Source organism: Lonchura striata, chromosome Z, assembly GCF_050655825.1.
Source record: "Lonchura striata isolate lonStrDom1 chromosome Z, ASM5065582v1, whole genome shotgun sequence".
In the NCBI taxonomy this organism is placed as follows: Eukaryota; Metazoa; Chordata; class Aves; order Passeriformes; family Estrildidae; genus Lonchura; species Lonchura striata.
This window is the reverse complement of record NC_140740.1, coordinates 80145513-80151539: the sequence shown is the minus strand read 5'-3', so window position 1 is coordinate 80151539 and position 6027 is coordinate 80145513.

Genomic DNA, 6027 nt, shown 5'->3' with positions numbered 1-6027 from the left:
GCGCACAATAGAGCACAAGGACACTTCAGAAGTCTCCAAATATTTGAAGACTTTACCCAAGCTTGAACTAGACTGTCTGGAATATGTCCATGACCAGTTAAAGCTTTAGTAAAAGAGATCAGAAAAGATATGTCTGCGTTCTTTGTGTTTTCAAAGAAAACACTCTCTGGCTTTCCTTTGTGCAGGAGTGTTTGGCCAGAATCTTTAGGGGATAACTGAGCAGCCAAACCACATGCTAGTTTACTGAGATACTACTAGGAGGATGAATAAATAATGGGTAGATAAATAATTGAGTCTTTTTTTTTTTTTTTTTTGGTGATGTTGCAAACAAAGATTGAAGGTAGTCATCGGGGAAATCTTATCTTGTACTTGGGATTCATTTCATTAAAAATATTTTCTTCTGAAGTGACTATATGAATAAGAACATATAACCTTTGTTAATTCCATCTGTGTTTTAAGTGTATAGATCATGCAAGCTGGGTGTTGTTCTGGCTGGGCACAGAATATCCTGGGCTCAGGGCAGTTATGAACATTAACCTTTCCTCCAGTCTTCCTATGTGCCCTTATTAAGAGTTTATAAAAAGTAAATGAGGCTAACATGCTACTATGCTCCAATACAGATTAATATGCAACTGGTTACTTGTGTTACATTCCAAAGTCTGAGAGCAGAACTGGCAGGAAGGAAGCACTGTGTGTTAGTGCTTGCACTCATGTGAATGACCTTAGCAGGGGGAAAGGAAGCAAGGGTTTGCTCTCCTCTGGCCTTTCCCCTCTGCATTTTGACAAAACTGAATTCTTTTGTGCTCCCTCCCTTTTCACTATAAAGGACAGGAATACTGAGACCTGCTCCACTAGGATCAAGTTGCTCCCCTGCCTGTTGTGATCTACAGACTGACATTCATCTCCCACAGCCCAGTGAGGAGCTCTAACCTAAAGTCTACTCTGATTTTTTCTCCAGATCCTGCAGGAAGGGTACTAATGAATAGTTAAATATTCTTGGGCTCTTTGTGCTAAAACACATTTTAAGATATGTTAGGCATGTTCTTTAAAACTTTTTTTTTATTTTATCAGCTGGCAGAATGAAGATTAGATCTTTGATGGGAGTGTTGGCCCATCCTATGAGAAGGGGACCATAATTGTAGTGATGACATGCTGTGGTCTGACCTGGTTACTGGCCAGATAACTTACCAACACCGTCTATCTGTAATCTCTATGTCACATCACAAGATGGAGGTAAACCCATAGCCCTGGGCATTGTGTGGAAAGAGATTTTACAGCCACATTAGCTCATGATCTCTGGCACCCATGCTGCAACCTTGGCACTCTGAGCATTGTCCAAGCTCCTTTTCTGCTCCCTGCATAATGTTGCAATGCCCTGGGAGGACATCCCAGGGCTTGCCTGTTGTTGACACGTGGTCTTCCCTTGGTGAGACATTGTGCACTTCCATTTCCAATTTGCTGTTCCTCTTTACAGAAATGCTCAAAGCAAAAGAGCGTTTGAAAAGCATTTCAAATGCCCTTCCTCAAAGGGAAGAACACTTGAAATGTGTGCATTCCTCACACATTCCATCAGTGTGAGGAACCACACTGATACCTGGGATCCATGTACCTAGTAGACAATGTCATAACTTCCTAGTCCTTTAATTAATGACAGGTCATTTATTGATGGCAAGAGGAAACATACTGTTGAGTTTCAGAATCTGCAGTGTATTCTGTGCTCAAAGACCATGGCTTCTATATCCTTAAATGAAAATGTAGGAAGTAAGAGTGAAAATAAAAAATTGTGAAGCAGTAAACTGTTCATGCTTTCAGTGGGAAGCAGTTAAAAATGCACTGATATATGGTACATACGTGTGTGTATGTGTTGACATGTATACATATAAATACACACTTGTATAGTGTGTGTTTCAAGCCAGCCAATTGCTCACCCAGAAGATATAATGTGTCCTTTTTAGACAAAACATTCTGAAGCACAACACTGGTCTTTTCAACTAGAAAGAAAACAAAATTCTATTCTGGAACAGATTTGACTTAGTTATCAATCACTTCAGAGTCTTTGCTGCCTTTTCTGTGGAGTATTTGCTATTCCTATTTCCATCAAGCATTCCTCATCACAACACAACTTGGAAAAACTTGGAGAAAAACCACCAAACAGAAACACACTTTGAAGAAAAGAGAACATTAAAAGTGTTATAGTTTCACCCTCTTTGCATAAAATGATTATAATAATGTGTTTGGAAAAGCTATTGGACTTTCAGCTCTCACTTTTAGGAAAGAGACAATGTCTCTTCTGTTACTCACATTTATCTGCCAAGAATCTTTTATGAGATATCACAGGAGACTTTTTTTTCCAAGGCTGTAGATTACACAAATAGATTGCTTTATGTAATTTTAGAGGTGAACTAAATGGGAGCTGAAACTGCTGAGTGTCTCTGAAAATCATTCCAATTTTGCTTAAGTAATTCACTTGCATTTTTTCACATCTGAAACTTTAGCTTGAATCTTAAATATCTTGAGAGCATTTATACAAATCTGAAACTGTGTCAGAGTATTTTTCTGGAGTTTTTCAGCAGTATATATCTCAGGCTATTTTATCATTACTTCAGCATTTCTTGATAACTTAAGCAGGAACAGCATGTAGAATGTGAATTTTACATCTGTCTTCAAAGTGAGTTAGACTGAACACTGGATGTAGTGAGATGAGGTGAGTTTCAGCAAGTGCAAAAAGCATTTCTTCCTGCTTGTACTCTTCTCCCTCAGTATGCAGGTCATGTACAACGCATGGTGCAGAATCTTTGATGTAATTTTCAATTCCAACACCATGTTATGATAATCTGTAAAGATTCAGTTATCAGAAAGCATTCCAAATAATAGCCCCATCTTAAAACACAGTAGAGTCAACACCATTTTACTATACCTACAGAACAACAAATCTGTATGGTTCTGGCTTCTCTGAAAATTAATATCTTCCTTTGCAGAAAGAAAGGGTTCAGCTCACAAGACATTAAGGGGCCATAAGAACAAACCAATATTTTGCAGAGATTGATTTGTATCAATAAGCAAGCACATTTAATGTAAGCAATTTTGTTGGCTTTGGTTTTGGTAGGTTTTTTTGCAGTTTCTGGGTTTTTTTTTTTGTGGTTTTTGTTTGTTTGTTTGTTTGTTTGTTTGTTGTTTTTTGTTTTTTTAATAGTAATGTTAATTTATTCAAGAATATTAAATTGATTTTGTTTGGTAAGAATCTAAACATTTTGATGCTCAAATTAATTACTCAGTTTTGAGACATATATAAAGCTAACAAAAACCTAATTATGTACCTGTGCATATTTATTGGACAGTTTGTAGCTAATTTTGTTAAAAATAGTCAATGATGTATTTCTAAGTTACTCTGTGTTTATTCTTTTCTTTATGACTGATGCTAAATTGCTTTTGAATAGAGCAGGAATTCATTTGAAATGAGAACAAATGATGTTTAAAAAAGTATTTCTATTAGAGTAATAGCACTATCATAAATGTATTGGTTATGTAAAGCATTTTCTAAAGTTAAAATATTATTTAGACACTAAATGAATGTATCTAGTCAAGCAATTAAGCCATGTGTACAGAAATGAAAATGAAAGAATTGCTCTCATCACCAAGACCTACTACTAGAAGATCTAAGGTTCTAGAGACTGTTTTTGTATAAACTGAAAAAGTTCTAGATTGTGGTGTTGCTTTTTTTCTTAATATCTTATTCAAGCTTTCAGTAGTATTAGGTATTGGCCTAAATTAGTTGGATAAACTGAATAAACTGTTCTGTCTTTATTGGAAGAAAAAATTCTCACCATCCCAGTATTACTAGCTGCCTGGCTCTTCAATTTGTTGTTTAAAATCTTTGTGGAAAACAGGTCTTGTTTCTTACTTGAGAAAGAAAATTTAGTGAGCTTAAAGGTTTTGGGTTTTAATTTGCAATTCTTTTTGTAGGATATCCACACAATTCTGATAGTCTCTTATATAATTTTAATTTTGCAATATATAAAAGCTACCTTTCTGAATATAGACATGCAAGAAATGAATTGTTTTATATAATGTAAAGTTGAGAGTAATCTGTATTAAGTAAAGTTCAAAATTGTTTCAAATGTTCTGGGTTTCGTGCACTTATAAATTACTAAAATTAGAGAGACCTGAGAAAATAATGAAGCTGCATACATTTTTTTGACAAGTATAAGTACCTTCTCTAGGCATATATTTAATTCTTTTTTAAGTAAATCAATGAACATTAGGTAAGATTTAGGCTTTTACAGAGGTAAATTCTGAGTATTTTTGTGTAGGTATGGCCTTGGCAATATTGAGATTGTGATGAAGTTGGTTCTATGTAGTTTTATGCAAATAGCTCCTTTCAACTTTGCCTGTAAGCTGAACTCTACTGATAATTATTGAGTCATTTTTTTTTGTCTGGACAAGGTAATAACATTGATTCTTAATAAACTGAAATATTCTTTTTGAGAATATTTTTTTAAAACTTACTTGAAATTATAAAAGCTATTTTTGTCTCCAGATAAAGCAATGAAATGTTGCACTCATTTAAAAATGTTCATAATCCCTTGTATTTGGTATTTCTTATGCTGGAGGTAATTTGCACACTCATCATCAATATGAAATGGCATTTAAAAAACTTCTGAAAAATGCTTTCTGTTTCTTCCTGTGAAGTACTGTGTATTACTCTACTTTTATTTGCTCAAACATAATGCAAACAAATTCTGTGCATAGGATATTCTTTGTATTTATAGATGCACACTTAACAAGCATGCTTGAAGTTGAGGACAACCTAAGTGCATTTAATTTGGGAAATTTTTTCTCATTTTTGCAACATAGGAATAGCATGAGAACTTTCTTGAAATACAAACACAATATTTCCTATTAAATAGACAACAAGACATAAACAGGAGGCCTCTCTTTCTGAGCAAATAGAAGATTGGCCTTTTGCGTTTCTCCTTTACCAAGAAAATATATAAACTACTTGGCATCCTTTCATGATGATTAATTTATAAAGCATCAGTGTGAAAGGGCTATGCAAAGCCCTATTTAAGGAATGAAATTTGTTCTGATGAAAAAATGCTTTTGATCCCTTCTGACTGCTGTGTTTTCAGCAGTTACAGAAGTGCTAACTTTTGCATGGAAATATACATAATACCTTATGAAGTAGGACTTCTGAAGTACAGAAATTATATGAAAATCATTAGTATGAAAATTAATAACAAGATAAAATACTCCTTTCATATAAAATAGCTAATTAAAAGCGATGTCAAACTACAATGTGATTTGCTATCAGTATGCACCAGGTCCCAGTACGGCAAAAGGACCAGGGCCTCTCTATAGCAATAGACCGAAAACTCAACTTACAAGAATCCAAGAACTGTTTTCAACCTGTTTTGGTCTCTTTCATCCCAGTTCTGCTTGCTAGCTAAAATTTGACATCTGGATAGCCAAGATGGGCTGAATATTTTCCATGCTCTAGTAACAGGTAGCTACCAGAGTGTGGTCTTGACCGTAGGGCATGGGAGCAGAGAGGAAGGATGCTGCTGCTGTGCCTGGGCTCTGGGATCCTTGACAGATACATGCAACTCCATGGATACTTGCCTGAATAAAATCTTGTTTCTTCACAACACAAAGAAACAGAGGAAATGCTGGTTGGCAGCAAATGCCCAAGAAGTAGATCCTTTTCCAGAATAAGTTGTGGCTTGCAGATTATTAGTGGTTTTGTCAGTGGCATATTCAACCATCTCCAGAGTGAAGAACTTCAACCACTGAACTCATACATGTTGGATGAAGAAGCATCTTCTCCTGTTTGCTTTGAAATTGCCACCTAATAACTTCATATGAAGTTCATAGGTTTTTCAACAGATAATTATTCAATACATTTCCACTGCTTATGATCATATAAAATTATGACAAGCCCTATCTGATCTGTTACATGCTTTATCACAAGCAGGCAGAACAGTTTTTAATACCTGGACAAAGAGAAGACCCTTAAATTGAGAATCTGTA